The 23,090-nt window shown below is 36.2% G+C and overlaps 1 protein-coding gene across 2 annotated transcripts in view; it reads left to right on the plus strand.

Annotated features, from left to right (window-relative positions):
* Slc12a6 (solute carrier family 12 member 6) overlaps window positions 1-23,090 on the plus strand; it is a 93,915-nt gene that overhangs the window by 14,336 nt on the left and 56,489 nt on the right. The gene's annotated exons all lie outside the window — the stretch shown is intronic.

Raw genomic sequence — 23,090 nt, forward strand, 5'->3', positions numbered from 1 at the left:
GGACAGAACCAAAAAATTTTAAAAATTTTAAAAAAGATTATATGGTTCTAGATTATTTTTTTAGCTTTCAGTTGTATAGTAATAGTTCTCAGTTTCCAAGAATAAGAGAAAAAAAATGCATAGGGTTTGGTCTGAACCTGAGTGATTTCTCAGGATAAAGAATAACAATGTGTAAAAATTTAACAGAGCTGGGCGTGGTGGCCCATGCTTATAATCCCAGAGGTTCAGGAGGGTGGAGTAGGAGGCTCATAAATTGAAAGCCAACTTCAGCAATTTAGGGAGACCCTGTCTCAAAATAAAAAATAGAAAGGGTTGGGGACATGGTTAGTGGTTAAGTGCCCCCCAAAGTTCAATCCCTAGTACCGCCCCCCCCCAAAAAAAGTAGCTAATTATTATGTTGAAAATAAATTTTCACTGACTTACCCTTGTTTCAATCTTTTTTACTCTATTTAACTTGTCTTTATTTTTAATTAAATGGGTTGAATAAAACAATACTGGTTATCACAAATTTATTGAAACTAGTTAGCAAAATAAATGTGTATACTATTTGGTCTAATATATTAAACCCTTTTGCCCTGTTCTGGCCTTTCTTTATGCCTTAGTATTTTAAAACACCATATATTTAATGAGTTGTGTTGGACCGCTCCTGTAATCCCAGCTACATGGGAGGCTGAGGCAAGAGGATCACAGGTTCAAGACCAGTCTGGGCAATTTAGCAAGACTCTGTTTTAAAATAAAAAGGGTAGGGCTGGAGATGTGGCTCAGCGGTAGCGCGCTCGCCCGGCGTGCGTGCGGCCCGGGTTCGATCCTCAGCACCACATACCAACAAAGATGTTGTGTCCGCCGAGAACTAAAAAATAAATATTAAAAAAAATTCTCTCTCTCTCTCTCTCTCTCCCCTCTCTCACTCTCTCTTTAAAAAAAAAAAAAAAAAAGAAATTGCTACATTTAAAAAAAAAAAATAAATAAAATAAAATAAAATAAAAAGGGTAGCTGGGCATAGTGGCACATACTTAATCCCAGCAGCTCAGGAGGCTGAGACAGGAGGATTTCGAGTTCAAAGCCAGCCTCAGCAATGGGGAGGTGCTAAGCAACTCAGTGAGACCCTGTCTCTAAATAAAATACAAAATAGGTCTGAGGATGTGGCTCAGTGGCCAAGTGCCTGAGTTCAATCCCTGGTACCCAAAATAAATAAATAAAAAAGATTGGGCATATGACACAGTCATAGAGTACCACTGGGTTCAATTTCCAGTATTTAAAAAAAAAAAAAACTATTTTTTAATGTGACAGTGTAACTATTTTAAACCTGTGTGATGACTCACTTCAAGACTTTAAACTCAAAGTATAAGAAAAGATTTGTGCAGCTTCCTAACTTTTATGTGAAATGGAATTTGACCCTGAAGTGCCTTTCTTTATACTGAGGCCTGAAGATCTTTAGGTTTCAAAGAATTTCATTTTTATAGTATTTTTTTCCAACATTTTATTATGGAAGTTTTCAAATGTGCAGAAAATTTGAAAGAATTGTTTTGTGAATTCATTAATTTTTATCTCCTATCTGCTTCAATTAACAGTTTTCTATGTGTTTTATTCCATATTTATCTCTCCATTAATCTATTTTTGAAGCATTTCAAAGTTAAGTTGGAGACATTAGGATATTTCACCACTAACCATTGTAGTATGCACATGAAGAATGTTATATATAATTTATAATGCATAATGTTTTAAGAGTCATTGATGATGTTGATTGTTTCTGTAGTTTTTGTTTGTTGAGTCCATTGTCTGAATATACTATAGTTGTTTATCCTATATTGTTAGAGACTTAGGCTATTTCTTGTTTGGGCTGTTATAAATAAAGTTGCTATATAAATACTTGTTTGAATGTTTTCGGTAGACTTATGCTTTTCTTTCTCTTGGTTAAAAATATCAAGAGGAAGGACTGGGTCATAGGGTAGATGTATGTTTTAGATTTATTTTTAAAAAAGACAGAATTTTTTCCAAAGTGGTTCTGCTATTTTATTTCCCCTATAAGGTTTGTTCTACATCTTTGCCAATAGTCTTTATATTGTAGGTTTTAATTTGTATTTCCCTGGTGGTCAGTGATGTTGAGCGTCTTTTCAAGTGCTTATAAGCCATTTGTATCTCTTCCTTTAACAATTGTCTATTTAAAACCATTACCCATTTTGTGTTTTTATGATTAAGTCGTAAGGGATTTTTGTATGTTTTACATACAATTCTTTTATCAAATATGTTTTGTGAATATTTTCTTCCAATCTATAACTTATTCATTTTCATAGTGGAGTCAGTTCATTGCATTTTTTTCAACATTTTATATGACTTCAAACATAAAGTTTATAGTGAACATTCATACACTCATCACCCAGTTCTATCTTTAGTATTTACTTTTTGGTACTGGTGATTGACCCTAGGGGCGCTCTATCACTTGGCAACATCCCCAGCCCATTTTTAATTTTAAGACAGGGTCTGGCTAAATTGCTGAGGCTGGCCTTGAACTCGAGGTACTCCTGCCTCAGCCTACTGTGCTGCTGGGATTACAGGCGTGCACCACTGAGCCTGGCTGATCATTAACATTTTATTATATTTGTCCTTTCACATATCTATCCATATATTCTATTATATGTATTTCAGTGTAAATTGCAGGTATCAGTTCATTTCCCCCAAGTACTTCAAAATGCATATTATTTATTAGAACTCAGAATTTGCTTGCAACTTGTTTTCTTTTGAGGTAAACTTCTTATACCATGCAGTGCAAAATTCTAAGTGAATAATGGCTGAGTTTGACAAATGCATGCACCTGTGAAACCGTAAACTCTATCAAGATGTAGAATTTACTGTCACTCCAGGAGGTCCTCTCATGTCTGGTTCCAGTTAAATTCTGCCTCCATCCCCCCAGAGGCAACCATTTCCTGATTTTTTGCATCATCGTTTACTTTGGCCTGTTCCAAAACCTCATAACAGTGGATTCACACATGATATACTTTTCTGGTTGAAGTTTCTTTTACTTAGCATGTTTTTGAGATTCATCCTGTGGTTGCATTGTCAGTAGTTCATTCCTTGTTACTGCTCAATAGTAATCCTTTGTTTGACTGTATCACTGTGTATCTGTTCTCTCACAGATATACACCTGAATTGTTTCTAGTTTGGGAGTGTGATATGAACATTTTTTTTCTTATTTTATCTGGTATGAACATTTTTGTACAAGTCCTTTTGTGGGAATATCTTTTCCTTTTTAGGAGTAAATAATTAGGAGTGGAATTGCTGACTTGTAGGGAAAAGTGTTGGACCCTTTTTCCACAGTGGTTTAACAGTTTCACACTCCCCAAAAGTTCATTTTGTTTCATATTCTTGCCATATTTGGTGGTGTTAGCCTTATTTATGTTTAACCGTTTTGGGGTGTAGTGGTATCTCATCATAACAGAATATTGTACTTTAAATATCTATTTCTTACATCCTGCCACCTTTATCTAGTTACTCCCCATATATATTATACACACCTCAACTTTTTCTGTACTACTTCTCCCACCTCCAGCTTTTTCTATATTACTTTAACTTTGCCTTCAATTTTCTATGCCCTTGCACTTTTATTTACAGTGCATGGTAAGAACTATTATTAAATTGCTGACCAATGTGGTATCCAAGCATCAAGTTGGTAAATAAGTTACTCCTAAAATACATTAACTGGTTGTTTAGCTTGAGAATTTTTTTTAAGAGGGGAAGGGTGACAGAATAATATTTGTATATAGACTTATACACACAAGCCATACACAGATTTATGAACACAAGTCTTTGTTTTCTATCAAATATAGAAGATTAGCCACAGTTTGATCCTCTTTATAAAATAAGTATAAAAGGCAAGATCCAACTGGAAATATCTATTGGTTGTAAAGTATTAACAAACTGGAATCCAGAATATACTATTGAAATCATCTACAGTTTGGTTGTTCTCTTAAGTTCTTTTAAATAAATTAGTAGAGTAAATGAGTTGTAAATATGGAATTAAGTGAGGATTGGATAGTTGTAAAAGTACATTATCCAATCCTCACTTAATTTCTTTAAAAAAATAAAAATAGTTACCTGAGGAGCTGGGGTTGTGGTTCAGTGGTAGAGCACTTTCCTTGCAAGTGTGAGGCACTAGGCTTGATGCTCGGCACCACATAAAAATAAAAGTATTGTGTCCATCTACAACTAAAAAAAATTTTTTTTTAAAGTTACCTCTTTCCTGTATGATAGTAATTCTATAGTGGTTGCATATAAGAACCATCTGAAGGAATTTTTAAAAAGTCTTTTCACTCAGATTGTGTTCCAAAACAAGTTAGAAAATCTGAGAAGGGAAGATGGAACCCAGGCATCACACTTGTCTTGTTGTTGTTGTTTGTGATACTGAGAAATGAACCCAGGACTTCCTACATGCTAAGCAACCATTCTACCACCAAGCTACATCTCCATCCTTTTTAAAAATTCTTATTTTGAGACAGGGGTTTACTAAGTTGCCCAGGCTGACCTCAAATTTGTGATCCTCCTGCTTCCGTCACCCAAGTCTCTGGAATCATAGGCATGCACCCACACCCAGCTCAGCATTAGTATTTTTAAAAGCTCCCCACATAATCCCAGTGTGCAGCCAATATTACAAATCAGTGCTATTAGGAACACAGGAAATAAAATTTAGGTAAATGTATATGAGCTTTCTTTTAAACTTTCCAGGTTGCATACCACAAGGGCATTGGAGATTTTGAAGTTGGGCTTCACCATTTACAAGCTCTGTGACTTTGGGCAAGTTTCTTGGCTAAATACAATCATGGTGTAAAGTTTCTAGTGCGATGCAGAGAACAAAGTAGGTCTTTGACAATATCGGGTTCCTCTTGTCTTAGAAGTGGCATCTCTTTGAGGATTACAAACTGTCATTCCTTCACTGTTAAATAAATTCAGCATAGTTTACATGTCAGGTGGAAGGTATTCTTAACAAAGCCTTTATGTTACATCATCAACATGGAAATTAACACAGGGCTCAATTTACTGATTTCCCTGGCTGAGTGAAGAGGTTGGCCTCATACTCCTGTAGTTAAAGTCATCAACTGAGAACTTGATACAGTTAACTGATGAACTAGACCCAAGAGTTAATTGAGTATGTTATTTTAGGTATATGCTGAAGGAGCTGTATACTTCTTACTCAGAAGGATTTCTTTGGATTTTCTTTTTTCTTTTAAACGTGTTTAAGCTTCTTGTACAAAACAAAGTTCTGAACTCTTCCCTTTAAATATAGTTTGCTCTTTGAAACAAACTTGTATTTTGGGAAAGTTAATATCGCTTCTTGGATGTATACATTGCAGCATCTTGAACGATATATAAAATATGTAGGTGTCATTAAATATTTGCTAAATGAATGTTTCCCCCTGAAGGAAAAAAAAATGATTTGTATGAGCTTTGAAATAAAGCAACAACAAAAGCCCAACAAATAGTCCATCTTTTGTTTCTAAGTCGATACAGTTTGTTTGTGAAATGATGTTCCCCAATCTTTCATGTGAAATATGAGGGCAGAGGTTGAGATCCTGATGTGCACAAAGGTATGGCAGTGCTTTAAGTGAAAGAATCGAGTGTAACCTACACACAGTTGACAGCAATTCGTAAATTCTGCCGTCTCCAGCTTTTGGCGGCTCTGGAAAAGCAGCCTGAACAGTTCTTGGGGTTCTTTAGGGTAATAACAATACGTAAGGGGTGGAGTGCTTAATCCTCTTAAGTGAATGATAAACACTGAGGAAGGCGTGTCTTCTAGAGCCTCACTCCCTGCAGGTCACGTGAGCGCCAAGTACTTCCCGATTCCCAGCCACTGTCTCCCGTAGGCAGTGCTCAGTGTGAAAGGTGGAAAGCGCAGGCAGGCAGAGCGGACTGCGAGGAAGTTTAAACACAGAAAGCGAAGCATTTCGAACTATAACGATGCCACACTTTACTGTGACTAAAGTAGAGGATCCAGAGGAGGGGGCAGCGGCTTCGGTCTCCCAAGAGCCCAGTTTAACAGAAATAAAAGCCCGGATTCGGGATTCAGATGATCCAGGTGAGTCCCCAGTTTCGGAGTTTTTGGAATCTCTGAAGATTTTGTGAGAAAATATAGTCACTAGATATCAAAATTGAAATGCCCTCTTATGGATTGAGAAAAAGTGTTGTGGTTGAAGTATTTTTCACTCAATTGTTTCACTCCTTTGTATATCTGATAACTTCTTTTACGTTTTTCACACACTGGTTTGTTTTCACCCACAATGAGTTCTGTGTTCGTTACAAACAGGTGAAATTGAATCATGGCAGCGTATGAAAAGAGTTTTCAAACAAATGAGCACAGTAAAAGTCAATGTAAAATTACTTTTTACTTACACAGTTTAGGTTATATCCAGAAAATACTCTAAACCCAATGAGTGAACAACATTTAAATTTAGCAGTTTACAGAATATTATATAAAGAGGGAGCATGGTTCACTAATTTTGTAATGTGGACTTTGTGATTTCTATAGTTACTTAAAATTTTGCCTCAGTTTACAAGATAAACGGTAATTCAGTAGTGAATACTCTTAAGAAATTTTTAATGAAAGAAAAGTACAATAGATGGTCATTATGGTGACTGAGCATAGCATCACTGTTTAATAAAGTTACTTGATGAATATACTTATCCCTATTATTTTCTCTAAATGGTAACAGTTATACTTTCTAGGGGAATTGTGGTTTTGGAGTCTTAAGCATGCAATTAAAATCTGAAGTTAATATTATGGTATCAAATATAGCCATAGTTTGAAGCCCCTTATTTTTTTTAATCTGTAAATTGTCAGCAACTTCTCTAGTATGTGAATAAAGTCTAAGGGAAACTCACAAAATTCCCTTTAATTCTGTGATGCCATGATTCTAACTTTTTTCTATAGCAAGTAACACATTGCAGTTCCTTGCTGTAAACAGCTGTTGATTATCTCAGCTTCTTTCCAAGCTTTAGAGAATTTTAAAGAATCTTTAACTTATTCAAGATGGTGACTAGTTAAAAAAAAATGTTTCTTTTATATGCTTTTTCCTGATAGAGAAAATTTATTAGGAGAAAATAAAAAGGTTTTATGTAAATTCTTTGTCCACTAGGTTATTTTCATTTTGCTGAATAGTCAGGATGATAAGAAGCTGAAAACAAGTTTAACCGACTTTGAACTTGAACTCTACAACTTCAACTCAAAGAAGTTAGATAATTCTTTCTCTCGGGCCTGTGTGTATTTCAAGATGAATTTTCTTAATTGCTTAGATTTTATTCCCTTTAGAACTTTGTCTTTATTGTCATCTTCATTAATTTCACAAATGCAAACTTCTATTTCCTTTCTCCACCACCTCTACTCTTTTATTTTCGTCTTTATTAGTCCCATTATGTTTGGAGAAATGTAACTCTCTTCAGATTAGAACAGAGCTTTACTCTACGAACAACCACCTAGGAAAGCCATAAAAGTTTGAGAGTACCCAACTTTAAGAAAGTGCCATTATTAGGCTTAACTTATTTTCTTCCATAGTAATTGCTTTGAACAAGAAATAAGTCACAGATATAATCTAATTTGAATTTTATAAGGATTTTCATTTGTTGTTTTCCATAACAGCCCCAGAAAGTCACCACTTGAATAAACTATTGTTTGGCAAGTGAACAACTGCTAGGAATATATTATCTAAATTACCTTAGTTGTAGGGTTAAATTGGAAGGAGAGAGGGGAAAGTCTAAAAGTCGTTTCTTCCTTTTTCAACCTAGGAATAAAGGGTCAGGATTTTTTGTTTTGTTTTGTTTTTTGGCCCCTTTATGACCCCTCCTGAGTTAAAAAAAAAAAAAAATCCTACCTTCATTGTGGTTTTGTTGCAAGTACTTCTAACTCTGGCCAGTTATGTAACCAGTAGTTTTATTTTCCTTTGTTTTTCCTTCTCTGTGGAGAGAAAAATACATATAATGGTATAAATGGAACATATTTAGAAAGCATATCATCCTTTAAGCGGGTTTTTAAAATATATGTATTTGAATTAGACTAGTGAATAATTTTAGATAAAATAGAAATACAAACACAGAGGTAATCTAATTTTTTAAACTACATAATCCTTGCCATACAAACTACAATAGAAAGTCAATATAGTAGAACCCTGCTTAATTGGGGCTTTAAAAGAAAAAGGAAAAATTCAGATTTCCATAACATTTTTCTTGTTTTCTTCCTCCCTGTTCTGTTTTCTCAGCAACCTATCCATAAAATAGCATTTATCACACACTGTATTTCAGTATCTGTTTACTTGTTTCTGTCTCCCCAACAGACTGATTGATTATAAATTCCTTGAGGACAGAGATCTTACAATATCAATTTTGTATTTCCAGGTTCTTAGCAACATAGTAAGCAAATCAGTGGATAGACATATTCTCTGCCTTTTTAATTCACCAAATGTGGTGTCAGCTGTTTGTGCTCTTTTTCCTAAGGCTACAAGGGTGTAAGAAGTTTCAAGTTCCCCACTAAATGCAGCAGAATGGCATTGGAGTCAGGGACCTGGCTGTGAATCCCAGTCATACTAATTATTACTAATTAGTAGTAGTGTTAATTTGTAATAATTAGTACTTGAGTGACTTTCAGCAAGCTATTTAACAACTTTTTTCCTCATTGATAAAACCAAGGGAATAACAGTACCTATTTTACAAAGTGGTTATAAGGAGGGCATAGGATACCGTGTGTGTGTGTGTGTGTGTGTGTGTGTGTGTGTGAGAGAGAGTGAGAGAGAGAGAGAGAGAGAGAGAGAGAGACACGTGTGACCAAGCATTCAAAAAAATAAGAACTACCCATTATTTATACAGTGTGATTAGTGGTTCACTAAAAAAAAAAAAAAAAAAAAAAAAAAAACAGATTTGGATAGCAGATGATGGAAAGAATAATAAATGGCATGGTGGGGATCCTGGAGCAGGTGTCTCAGGAGGGGACATCACTGATTCTTGGAGACCTGGAAAAGAAGATGACAGATAATAGGAACAATTTGAAGATATTCAAGAAGGATGATGCACTTGTGGGGAACAAATACTTAGGGTGGTTAGCATATTGGTTGTGGTTGTTACTGTTTTCGGGTACTAAGGATTGAACCAGAGCCTCATGCAAATACCACTGAGCCACATTCCAAGCTATAGATAGCACATTGGGCATGTGGTAAAGAGATGAAGGGGCTGGGCGTAGTGGGGCACACCTGTAATCCCAGAGGCTCTGGAGGCTGAGGCAGGAGGATCACCAGTTTAAAGCCAGCTTCAGCAATTTAGCAAGGCTCTAAGTAACTGAGACCCTGTCTCTAAATAAAATACAAAAAAGGTCTGGGGATGTGGTTCAGTAGTTAAGCTCCCTTGGATTCACTTCCCAGTATCAAAAAGCGGGGGAGGGGGGGGTTGTGTAAATTGAGGGTATTTAGTGAAGTGTTATCCAAACTCTCTGGGACTTCACGTGGTTATTGCCTTTTTAGAGATTTAAAAACCTAGACTGTTGACAATAGTAAGTGACTTGCCTCAGGAAAAGCCTAATTTTTTTTAACATGAATCTTTTATTTTCAGTTATTACCCAGCAATAAGAGAAAGTTAAGTTCACAGTTTTATCTGTTGACACAAAGTGAACTAGGTAGCAAATTCACTTCCATCAGATAAAGTTAATGGAACAAATTTTTCAAGTTTAAGCCATCTTAAAAGCTTGTAGCATACCAGATACTGCTGTGTGTTCTCTAGTAACAGTAGCCAACAGTGAGTAGAACTTGAGTATTTTTTAATTGCTGGTGGTTTCTATAATATGTTAGAAATCAAGAGATTTATAAACATGTTCAGATATGAGTTAGAGTCTTAAAAGTCTAAACGCTTATTTAAGAGTGTGTAAGTTGCAATTTCAAAAGGGGTCCATGATCCATATGGACTAAATTAATACTTTTCACTGGGTAGCAGGTATATTTGTAAATATATAATTGTATTAGACGTTGGCACTAGTGCAGAACATGCTCAGCATCATAAAATTCAAAACATACCACAAATTTATATGTCATTAAAAAACAATTATCAGGAGGCTGAGGCAGGAGGATTACAAGTTCAAGGCCAGCCTTGGCAAATTAGCAAGACCCTGTCTCAAAAAATAAAAAAGACTGGGGATGTATCTCAGTGATAAAGCACCCCTGCGTTTAATCCCACTACAAAAAAAGGAAGAGAGAAAGTTAGTGTATATCTTAATGTGGAAGGGCCACAGGATTTGATAAGTATTATCAAAACTAATTTTTAATAGGACCAATATAACAGTTTTATTGTTTACTGAATTTACTTAATCAGATGTGAATGCTACACTTATCCTTTTTTATTTTTAGTTGTAGATGGACATAATCCCTTTATTTATTTGTTTTTATGTGGTGCAAAGATAGAACCCAAGTGCCTCACACATGCTAGGCAAGAGCTCTACCACTGAGCCACACCCCCAGCCCTACAATTAGTTATTCTTTTATTAAAGTATTTATTTAAATTTGTGTAAGTATTTTTATGAAATAATTGCTCCAGATTATCTCCCTCCTCCTCAAATCTTCTTATTGGCCAAGCGTGATGGCACATGCCTGTGATCCTAGCAGCTTCAGATGCTAAGGCAGAAAGATGGCAAGTTCAAAGCCAGCCTCAGCAATTGAGGGAGGCCCAAAGCAATTTAGCGAGACCCTGTGTCAAAATAAAACATAAAGGACTGTGGTTGGGAGGCCGAGGCAGAAGAATCATGAGTTCAAAGCCAGCCTCAGCAAAAGAGGTGCTAAGCAACTCAGTGAGACCCTGTCTCTAAATAAAATACAAAATAGGCCTAGGGATGTGGCCAAGTGCCTCTGAATTCAATTCCTGGTAACCAAAAAAAAAGGAGGACTGGCGATCTGACTCAGTGGGTAAATGCACATGGGTTCAATCCCTAGTGCCAAAAAAAAAAAAAAAACAACTTGTAGTGTCTGTGGATTAGGCAGATTCATACTGTTGGATTGCCTTCATTGGACATAGATTGGAAGATTTCTCTTTTCCCTTCCCTTCAAAAAGGGTATTTATTTATTTATTTTTCTTTTTTACCCTTTGTGTGTTCTTTGACTCTAAAAGACACCCTTGTATCATTTTAATAAATACCCCCCAAACAGGGTATTTATTAAAAATGAACCCAAGGTAAAAGAGTCACATCCCCAGCCCTTTTTATTTTGAGACAGTATCTTACTAGGTTGCTTACAGCCTCACTAAGTTGCTGAAGCTGGCTTCAAACCTAGGATCCTCCTGCCTCAGTTTCCTGAGCTTCTGTGATCATAGGCGTACGCCACAATACTGGACCTTAGAATAGTTCTGAGGACATTTTCAGAAGTGGACCTACATTGGTATTGAACAGCAGCTACAAACATTAACTCACCAGCAGTACAAACAGTATGAGAGCAATTTGTCAAATGAAGTAATAAAGTTCAAATTGTATTACTAATATGTTGTTAGCTAAACATTAATTCTGCTCATTACCCGTGAAATCTTACATTCTAAAAAGGATATTTGACTACCTTCTTTTATTGAGATAGATAGACTACCTTCTTTTATTGAGATAACATTGAGATAGAAAACTAAAGAGATTTTCTCTGTGTAAATATAACTATTTTCTATAGTGAGGATTTTAAAGCCTTTTATAGCCAGGCATACTAGTACGTGCCTGTAGTCACAACTTCTCAGGAGGCTGAGGCAGGAGAATTACTCCAGGTGTTCCAAAGCCAGCCTGGACAATATAGGAAGACCACATCTCAAGAATTAAAAACAAAAGCCTTTTTTGTTTGTTTGTTTGTTTTGGTACCAGGGATTGAACCTAAGGCTGCTCACTGAGCCACATTCCCAGCCATTTTTTATATTTTTATTTAGAGACAGGGTCTTGCTAGTTTCTGCTTTGGGCTTTGAACTCATGATCCTCCTGACTCAGTGTACCTCCATGCCCAGCTGTTTGTTCTTTTAATTATTTGTGTGGGCCTTTTCCCAATCCATCTAACAAACATATATCTTCATGTTTTATGTGGTGCTGAGGATTGTACCCAGGGCCTCGCACATGCTAGGCAAGCACTCTACCGCTGAGCCACAACTCCAGCCTCATCCCAATTCTTTTCATCGTGATTTTTACTGTATGTAAGACCTTAATACAAGAATACACAATTTAGTTTGTTTCCTTTTAGTTCTTTTTTTTGGGGGGGGGGGCAAAGGGGGGGTAGTACTAAGGATTGAACCCAGGGACACTTTACCACTGAGTTACATCCTCAACCCTTTCTATTTATTCTATTGTGACAGGTTCTAAGTTGCTTAGGTCCTTGCTAAGTTGCTGAGGCTGGCCTTGCACTTGGGATCCTCCTTTGTCACCTCCTGTGTCACTGGGATTACAAGCATGTGCATGGTTGTAATCTTTCAGTTCTTTACATCTTACAACCGTGTAGATTGTAACTCTTATTTGTCATGTATTCTGACAGTCTTGAACATTTTAATTTTGTATTTCAACACTATTTTCACCAGTTAATTAGAATTTCTCCCAGAATTTTTCTTGCTTAGCACACCAACCCTGTGTGTAGGATATGCTGCTTTTGCCCCACAAAGAGATTTGCCAGATTGAAATTAACTGAATTCTATAATTTTTTTTAAAAAAATAAGCATACAAACTGGGTGTTGTGGTATATGCCTATAATCCCAGCAATTTGGGAGACTGAGCAGTCCAAGGCCAGCCTCAGCAATTTAGCGAGACTAAAAAGCTGAGGTGTAGCTCAGTGGGAGAGAGCCCCTGAGTTTAGTCCCCAGTACCAAAAACAAAAACTAAACAAAACCCCTTCATACACTGTACATGTTGCTTAATTGCTAGTTACTTTTATTTTCTAAATATTTAGGAGTGTAAAATATATAACTTTAGCATATTGTAAAATATTTAAAAGATTTTCAGATTTCAGATAGAATTTGGCTATATGGCGTGGATTAAGAAATTGATTATTAACTGGTAAACTCTGAGGAATGTATCATTTCTTGTTTTTGCCATGTTGAAAAAGGAAACAGTTTTACATGAACATGTTGTCAACTTTAAGTTATAATACTACTAGCTACCATTGTTTTTTGAAGGTTTTTTGTTTTTTCTTTTCTTTTTCTTTTTCTTTTTTTTTTTTTTTTTTTGATACCAGGGATTGAACCCAGTGGTGCTTACCCACTGAGACACAGAGACACAACCCCTGCCCTTTTTTATATTTTATTTAGAGACAGGGTCTTGCTGAGTTGCTTAGGACCTCACTAAGTTGGTGAGGCTGGCCTTAGTAATCTTCCTGCCTCACCCTCCCAAGCTGCTGGGATTCCAGCATGTGCCACCACACCCGGCTAGTTACTATTGTTGAGCATGGTAAGTAGAAGAGCCAGTGTTCAAACTAGGCACTTAACAAATATTGGCTCACATAATCATCACAACCACCAAGACAGGAAACCATTATTGCTATTTTCTATATTAGGAAAATAAATTGTCAAGAAATTAGATGATTTAAGTAGCAAATTTGGAATTCAAAGTAAATATATATGGCTCTAAAGCTTTTTTTGTTTGTTTTTAACCACACCAAATGGCCCCTGTGCTTTAAATACACACATAATTTTTTATGTTTCCTGCAACTAGGCAGCTCTCTTAATAGTTACTAATTCTTTTTTTAAGTGTTTTTATTAATTATTAATGGACCTTTATTTATTTTTTTGTATGTGGTGCTGAGGATCTAACCCAATGCCTCACACATGCTAGGCAAGGACTCTACCACTGAGCCACAACCCCAGCCCTAATAGTTACTAATTCGTATTCTCTATTTCTTTATTATTGTAGATTTCTTAAAATTAAAGTTAACTTCTTCCTCTATTATTTCAAGTATTGGATTGCTTTCTACAAATTTAGTATAGAATATTTCTAAAAGGCTGGGGATGTGGCTCAAGCGGTTGCGCACTCACCTGGCATGTGTGCGGCCCGGGTTCGATCCTCAGCACCACACACAAACAAAGATGTTGTGTCCGCCGAAAACTAAAAAATAAATATTAAAAAATTCTCTCTCTCTCTCCTCTCTCTCTCTCTCTCTTTAAAAAAAAGAATATTTCTAAATGTAGAATATTCTTTGAAATAATGCTAAAAATTGTGAAATTTGAGCATAGAACTTGGCTTAACTTAGCTTAATCTGACAAACCTTTAGAAGCCTTCCATTCCTCACATTTCTAGGAAGATTCCTACTTATCAGTGATATAGAAATAGAAGGCTTAGCTGGGCACAGTGGCACATGCCTGTAATCCCAACAGCTCTGGAGGCTAAGGCAGGAGAATTGAAAATTCAAAGCCAGCCTCAGCAACTTAGTGAGTCCCTAAGCAACTTAGTGAGACCCCATCTCAAAATAGAAAATTAAAAAAGGGCTGGAGTTATGGATCAGTGGCTAAGCACCCCTTGGTTCAATCCCTGGTACCGAGGGGAAGGGGAGTGGGAGACTTAAAACTTAAAAATGGAGTTAGTGAAATAATTGACTTTAATATAACTTCAGAATACATATTCTTCACTGAAGGTGTGCAAGATATATTTCTTTTAATGTATTTCATTATGGATTTTATTACTTAGAATATGGTACATAATCACATTTTTTTTCTGTACTAAGGATTAAACCCAGAGCCTCATGCATACTTGACAAGTACTCTACCAATGAGGTATATCCCCAGCTCCATAAGTGATTTTAATCTATTCTAAAACACCATATGATGAAGTAGGTCTCATTTCCTTTGCTGTGTTCTTTCCACTGTAACACATAACCTTTTGTGACAGAAGATTCTGATCCTTGTGTTAGAAATGGTGAATCTGTAGTAAGAGTTCTCCTCTAAAGTTGTCTCTTTTTCCCACCTCAATATCTTCATCTGAACTCTTGTGCTTTCATTCTCTGCCTACTGTAAAACATTACACACATTCACACTTAACATCATCACCTCAAGATCAGGTTTGTATTTCTTCCAAGATGACTTACCTAATATTGTTTTTCAACTTTGATTATTCCATTTGTCAGTATCTGTTAGCCCTCAAATATACTTTGCAGTGTGCCTTAAATTTGTAATCATGTTGTAATTCTCTTCAACTGTATCATTAATTATATGAAGGGGAGGGATGGTGTTTTAATACTTTTTAGAAAATTGCTTAATTTTTGTTAGTTTGGACTTCACAGAGGATCTTTAAACTTTTTTACTTAGCTAGGTGTGGTAATGTGTAGGTAGGCCTGTAGACCTGCCTACTCAGGAGGTTGGGCAGGAGGATCACTGAAGCCCAAGATTTCAAGGCCAGCATGGGCAATATAGTGAGATCCTGTCTCACTGTTTGCCAAGATTAGAATGTTTTGAGGATTGTCTGTAAACTGAACTTGATTTTCAGAAAGTTCTAGAAAGGTGGCTACTAGAATATTTTGTGATCCTTCAATTCCTAATTCCAGCTTTTATCTTCCTCTTTTGAGCAAAAAGCCTCCTGTATTTAATGAAATGGGTACAAGTGATATCTTGGCTCTGTTTGAGACCGCTAACACAGAACTCATTCCTTAAGGGTGGAACAAGAACCTGGAGTTCTCAGGGTGAAGCTAAGAATGGCAGATCTGGGAAAGAGCTTGGTTTGGTGGAGATCCATGGACTCCTGGAGAGAGAAAGCTAAAGAGTCAGGGCACTGAAATCTCCCTATCCCTGAAGTTTGAAAAGGTAAGGAAGATTCAGGAGCAGAGAGGCTTCCTCCTGAGCCTCCACCTGGTTGGTGACTTACCTGCTGCAACACTGCCTGCCTACAGAGAGGAGACTGCTTTGCCTTTGTTCTTTTTTGTTGTTGTTGTTTTGAGACAGGGTCTCTCTCCATGTTGCCTAGGCTGGCCTTAAACTTGTGATCCTTCTTGTCAGCTTTCTAAGAAACCAGAATTTTATACATGTGCCAGTGTAACCAGCCTTCTATTTTCTTGAGACTATCATCACTTGTGGTCCTCCAGCAAACAAATGTAAGCTCTTATGAGATGACAAAGAAAAACAACCCATCCAGGCAAAAACCCAGCCAGGAAATCAAAAAGAGAAAAATTGCTTAGAATAAACAGTTTGTTGGACCAGTTAAATAGAAATGCTGCAGTAGACAGTAACTTGGACATGAAAATAATAATGGGAGTATTTAAGGAGGTTAAAGTGAAGCAAAAAAGACTTTATAGAAAAAAAATAAACATGATTTCTTAGCTACTTATTACTACCTGACTTGATTCATGCACACACTCCTAAGAAAAAGAAAACTTGATAAATTTCATGCTTGTATAGTTTTATCAAAATGGATTCTAGGGCTGGGGTTGTGGCTCAGCAGTAGAGCACTCACCTAGCACGTTCAATCCTCAGCACTACATAAAATTAAATAAATAAATAGATAGATAAATAAAGGTATTGTGTCCAACTACAACTACTTTTGTAGTTGATTCTTCTGTTATGTATAACTAAGAACCAATGAAAAAATAATTTAACTAAAATCTCCACTATAATGTAAACATCATTAAAGCAGAAATTTTATTACTTATATACACTGCTAACCTATGTCAACACCTAATGCCCAAAATGCTGTCTTGCACATAATAGGCTGATAAATAATTAATGGATAAAGGAATTAATGTGATTATTATTGATCTAGAAGACCAAGTAAAAGAAATATTTCAGTTCAGGACATTTAAAAGCGGCAAATATAAACCCAAAAGAAGAGAAAGAAACAAGTGAAGGAAAAGCGGTAATTAAAGATAGAAAAAAAATTCCCGAGTAAAAGACTCCAGATGCAGAATGAAATCCCAGGGAGTAAAAGTGATGAAAAACACACATCTAGGGATATCCTGATAAAATTTTTGAGCTCCAAGGATTCATCCCAAAAGCTTTAAGATAGCACAAGTTATGCCTATAAAATATCAGACTAGCATCAGAATTCTAATCCACAATGCTAGAAAGTATGAGACAGTGGAATAGTATTTACAGATGATTGTATTAGCAGTAGATCTGCCTATACCTCTTGCCATTTCTCTCCACCTCTTCCTGCTGGAAGTCCAATAGTTCTTCCCCTGTGCTGTCATTCCACCACCTCCCTGTACTATAGTGGAGCCCTGCTGCAGGAGATGGGCTTCAGTGAACTGGATAAGAACCAGGGACTGGCCCTTGTCTACTCCAGCTACTTGGCTGCTATTGTCTGGTCATCTTTTCCTTACAATAAGTCAGATGGACCAGAGGGAAAATGGCTAAAGAAAATTCTCATAAACTTCTTCAGGACTTTTGTGTCATATTCTTTGTTCCCATAGGTGGCTTGGCTCTGAATTATTATTCCACCTTGATTACCTTTTCTTCCTTTCAGTATGTGGATTTCTTGGGGAAAACAGGAATAACATTGCATTCATAGCTCTTCCAATGATATTTTCCTGGTTCCTTCAATGAGTATTCTTTAGTATTTCCAGCTCTTGATCTCAGCTTCTGCCTATATTTTAGAAAAATTCAACCTTCTATCTTTAACTCTGTTTTAATGATGACTTTGAAATCTTTATTTCCATCATTAATCTTTTATTGAACTAATCTCAAATTTCTATTTCTTTGGATAGATTTAAAAAGTAATTTCACTATGAGTCAATTTAAAAGGATGTTAAACATTTTATAAAATATACAAAGCTCTACGTTACAAAAAGTTGTAATTGTCATAGCAATATTAAGACAATATTGCCTTCAAAGCACATGTAATAGGCAGATACACCACTCCCAGCATATTCCCAATTCCAAGTTTTCTCTTGGTGACCTCTTATTCTTAATTTATCTATCTATCTTTATTTATTTATTTATTTATTTATTTATTTATTTATTTATTTATTTATTTTTGGTACCAAGGACTGATCACAGGGGCACTTAATTACTGAGCTACATCCCCATCCCTTGATACTGTGTTCTGCTTCTTATTAGGATCAATTGTATGTCCATCATAAACTATTGATGTCTGGGATGGATATGTGGCTCAATGGTAGAGTTCTTGTCTAGCATGTATGAGGCCCTGTGTTTAATATCCATTACTGACAAAAGAAAAAAAAAGGAAGAAATAAACTTAATGTTCAGTGATTTACAGGCAATAAATTTGGTTTTGTGTTTAGTTTGGCATTACTACTCATGCCTTCTAGCTCCTTGGTAATGAGACTTGGCTGACTAACGATATTTGTGACAATAAGGAGATAATTTTGAACAGGTAGAAGCATCTTTGAAGAGGCACCATGCAGCAGTATAGAAGAACATCACAAAGAGAGCTTCTGTTATATTTGGTACTGCAGGAAACCAGTTATCAGGGCTCTAGTAATTTGGGTAAATCTTTAATACAGAAGTAGTAATTGTAGCTGTAGTGTTTTTGAGGAAGAAAATGGTCATTTTGTGGTCCAGGGAAGCACATGAATTATGACTGTAAGTAGTAGCTGTCAGCACATTAATTTTATTTCCTTCTAATTCATTACCCTTCAGTAAGCAACTGAAAACTCATAGGGTATTGAATCCTTTGAAATACATCTTAAATTCCACCAACTGGCCAGAGAAGGAAGATCAACATCTGGTCTCTAAAGTATGACTTATTTGCATTTTCTCCTGTAATTGAATAGACATTCTTGTGGAAAAACTTTGTCTAAACAGTTTAAGTGAATAAAAGAAAATTTAAATCCCAGTTTCCAAATGCTATGCATATAGGAGGCTCATCATTCATATTGGTTTCTGAGGATCCAGTCCATGATTGGCTGGTTTCAAGGCAGAAGTATCATGGTGGAAGGGTGTGGGGCAAGAAAGCTTCTCAGCTCATGTCATCTAGGAACCACAGAGCTGTTTTCTACTTCTTTATTGACCTCTTTCCTTGATATATTTTACAATATTTGATCTTTTTCTGTCTTCCCTTTCTTTTCTTTTTCATTGTCTTTCTCACTAATTGTTGCTCATTTAGTCTCCCAAATAGTTCCCAAAACTCCTCACTAGTCTCCAAACTACTGTGCTAGTCTATTGTCACTTCTTGTCTGGCTTTTAAAACCATTCATTATAGTAATTACCAGAGGAATTTTTCTCAAATGTAAATCTCATCCCTATCATTTCATTCCCATTTAAAACCCTATAATGTCTCCACTTTGTCCACAGAGAAAAGTTTGTACTTCATAATCTAGAACATCCTAACTTAATAGCTTCCTTGTCTGTTATTTATTATTATTTATTTATTTTTGTAGTACCAGGGATCAAACCCAGGGCCTTGCACATGCTGGGCAAGTGCTCAATCACTGAGTTGTATCCCCGCCCCCCCCCCCCCTTTTAAGATGGGGATTGAACCCAGGAGTGCTTTACCACTGGGTAAAATATCCACATATCTGCTCATATGTGGGGTACTAATTTGAAATTTCTAAGGAAAGGAGAACTGCCTTTGCAGGCTATATCCTCAGTCCTTTTTATTTAGGACCTCTCTTAGTTTCCGAGGCTGGCCTCGAACTAGCAGTTCTCATATATCAGTCTACCAAGTCAATGGGATTACAGGCATGTGCACCCCGCCCCACCCTCGCTCAAATGCCTAAACTGGCCTCGATCCTCCTGCCTCAACCTCCCAAGTAGCTGGGATTATAGATATGTGCATCATCACACCTGGCTTCCATTATTCTTTTATACATACAGCATTCCAGATATAACAAATGTACTCAAATGTTTCTGTGGTTCATCATGCCTGTTTTATATTTTGAAGGGTTCTTTCCTATAGTTACCTAACAAGTGCTTCCTCCTTTCAAGATGAGCTCAAAATCACTTCTTCCTTAATGACTTCTATGATTGTTCCAGGGACTGTAACAAGTCTGTACTTCCATACCTCTCCGCTACACCTCTGATATAGTACTTTAATCACCCAGCTAATCACTTGTCATACTGTTATGTGCTAATAGCTCCTTCAGGATAGCTACTCTGCTATGTTCATCTTTGTGTATCCCCAGCACCTTGTACATAGACTCACACTTAAAGGTGCTTAGTAAATATGTGTTGATTAATTAAAAAATAATATAATGCAGCATGTATCCAGCTGTTCAGAGGAAGATTAAACTTGTTAGAAAATTGAACCTTATGAAAAGAAGCACTTGAGTTGGGTCTTTGAAGAAAGTAGAGCTCAGGTAAATAAAGAGGAAGGAGAAGGAAATTTTCAGTGAAAAGATTGTGGGTCTTACAGTCAGGGCTCACGGTATATTCTAGAGAGTGTGGCCAGAAGTTTCTTGACTAAGAACTTCACATGATATTAGAGCTGAGTAAACTGCTGCTAGATTATAAAGGGACTTGAATGCCAGGATCAGTTTTTTGGAATTCCTCCTATAAACCAAGAGGTCCAAATAAGTAAGCCAGGATGTATTTACAGATGTCTAAGCCATTAGCCTTTACCACCATCCCTTTCCTGAGGATTCAAAGCAGGAACAGAGGTAGAGCCTGCAAAGGCAGGTCTCCTTTCCTTAGGAATTTCAAATTAGTACCCCACATATGAGCAGATATGTGGATATAAATAAGAAGTCCAAATTATTTTCTTTTCATAAAAATGGTTGGAAACTCCTGGAACTGTCATTGGAAACCTTTGAAAGCATTTTGTTTTTTAAGCAGTGAAGTAACCTGAAAAAAACAGAATTCAGGGATCATTAATATGGATTGTTTTAAGATGGGAGAATTGCTGGCAAGGAGAATAATTGAAGTACTTTAATGATCCAAATGGGAAAATATGAATCTAAATGATGGAAGTGTGGTGGAAAAGAAGATTGGTATGGAAGCATAGTGAAGTCACAGTTGACTGGATTTGGTGACTAAATGTGGAGGATGATAGAGGGGGAAGAATCAAGTCAGTATTGCCTATGCTGACTGGTCCTGCCTATTTAACTCATTAGGTCAGTGACTACTCTCTTTTTTTTCTCCTTTATTACCAGTTTGGTTTATTAAACCCTGTCATCTCTAGGACATTGTCATTAGCTGTGTCCTAATTTCAGTTCCTCTGACTAGATTGTTTTTTCTCCATTTCCCCATCCATTATTCTGCTTTTTGATGAACTATCCATCCTTCAAGATTTAGCTCAGTTGTCTGCTTGACACCATCCCATCTGACTACTGCTTTATTTTGTGTGTTTTTTTTCTTGAAAAGTGTTTTTACTTGCACTATAACAATCATTTTATTATTTCATAAGTGTGTGTGTGTGTGTGTGTGTTTTGGGCAGTGCCTGGAATTGATCCCAGGGCACATTACCACTGAGCTGTACCTCCAACTCTTTTTATTTTTTAATTTTGAGACAGTCTCACTAAGTTGCCTAAGGTAGCCTCAAATTTGCAATCCTCCTGCCTTAGCTTCCTGAGTCACTGGGATTACAAGCATGTGCCACCATGCCTGCAAGTTTGTGTATTTTTTTGCTCTCCAGACTTCTTGAGAACAAAGGACTGTTTTTTTGTTATCCATACTACCTAATATGTATTTGACATATATACACATTCAGAGTAGTGGTTGAATTAATAATAAAAGCTGCACATGCCTATAGTCCTAGTTACTTAGGAGGCCAAGGCAGGAGGAGGATCATTTGCACTCAGGAGTTCAAGACCAGCCTGGACAACATAGGGAGACCCCATCTAAAAATAATGACAACTATTATTACTACTATTGCTATCCTAGAGACTAGAGACCATCTTAGAAATGCTGTTAGCACGTGAACAAATTATAGTGATCTGGTAATGAGTATGCCTGCCTAATAAATCTAGAGTTTGTTTCATTTTGCATATTGCATTCATATTTCCTTTCCTAAAATACTGCTTCCATTTTTGGACTTCTACTTAGAAAATTTCATTTGTTTTCCAATTTCTTTAGTCTTCTATTTGGTGTCCTAGATAGTGCCATGTTTATTCCTTCTTTCTGGTTTTGAGTCCTTCATGCTTATTAAGGTTTTTTATAAGTCCTACTTAAAGTTCTTATTGCTCAATCCATGTTGTTCTCCTTTGGACCCTTGCACCTCCTGCTGCAAGGTAAGTGGTCAAAGACCATGGTTGAGATCTGGCTCTGCCTCTGTTCCCTTAGCTGCATCAGCTGCACTACCTTGGCCAAATAATTTCTGCTTTCTCTGAATTAGTTGTTTCTTCAGGAATACAGGAATAAATTCTTCCTTGCAGAGTTGCTAAGCAGATTTGATATAATGATGATAGGAATTTTTCCTAAATTCAGCCATTTTAGACACTACTTTTATAATCTTCCCATTTTCATGGATCATCTTGTATTTTATTTTATTTTTTTTTTTCTGTAATTCAGTCACTACTTCCATGGTTTTCTTTAAAAAGGAAACTTTGTCACAAAGTAAAATATCAGCATTCTTGCCATAGAGTAGAAATTAAAAATAGATACAATACAAACTTTATTAATCTTGTTAGATACTATTGCTAAGCATAGGATCTAAACCTGATTTAAAAAGAGAGAGAGAGAGATTAGCAAAATTTTAAGAGATATTGAAGATATTCTAGCATACACATATAAAAATGATATTTTAGGGATGGGGATATAGTCCAGTGGTAGAGGACTTGTCTGGCATGTGTATGACCCTGGTTCCATCCTCACAACTGCCAAATAATGAAATTCAAATTAAAGAAGTTACAAATAATTTTTATAAAGAGCTTCAACTTTCTGTTACCTGGACTAATGTCAGGATAGGGGTGCAAAGGTAGAATCACATCCTGAAACCTAAAGTCACAGTTAAAACTTATTGAGATGTTTAGTATAAAATGAATTTTACAAGCACTTTCGATATTTATGAATAGTTTATTTTATAAATATTTATGAATGTTTGTATTCTTATAGATGTAACCAACGTATTAAAATAACACAAATAAAATAGTTTGGTTGCTAAGGGTTCCCCCCCCCCAAATATTGAAACACAAGCATACTTACTGTTGTAGAGATGAATGTTGTTTGTGTCTTCTTAATTTTCTCTACCCTTTCATCCTGAGTCCTTATTGGATTTCCTAACCACAGAAGCTGCCCTGTATTTACCATGTCCTGTG

The sequence above is a fragment of the Urocitellus parryii genome, chromosome 6 (genome assembly GCF_045843805.1).
Source record: "Urocitellus parryii isolate mUroPar1 chromosome 6, mUroPar1.hap1, whole genome shotgun sequence".
In the NCBI taxonomy this organism is placed as follows: Eukaryota; Metazoa; Chordata; class Mammalia; order Rodentia; family Sciuridae; genus Urocitellus; species Urocitellus parryii.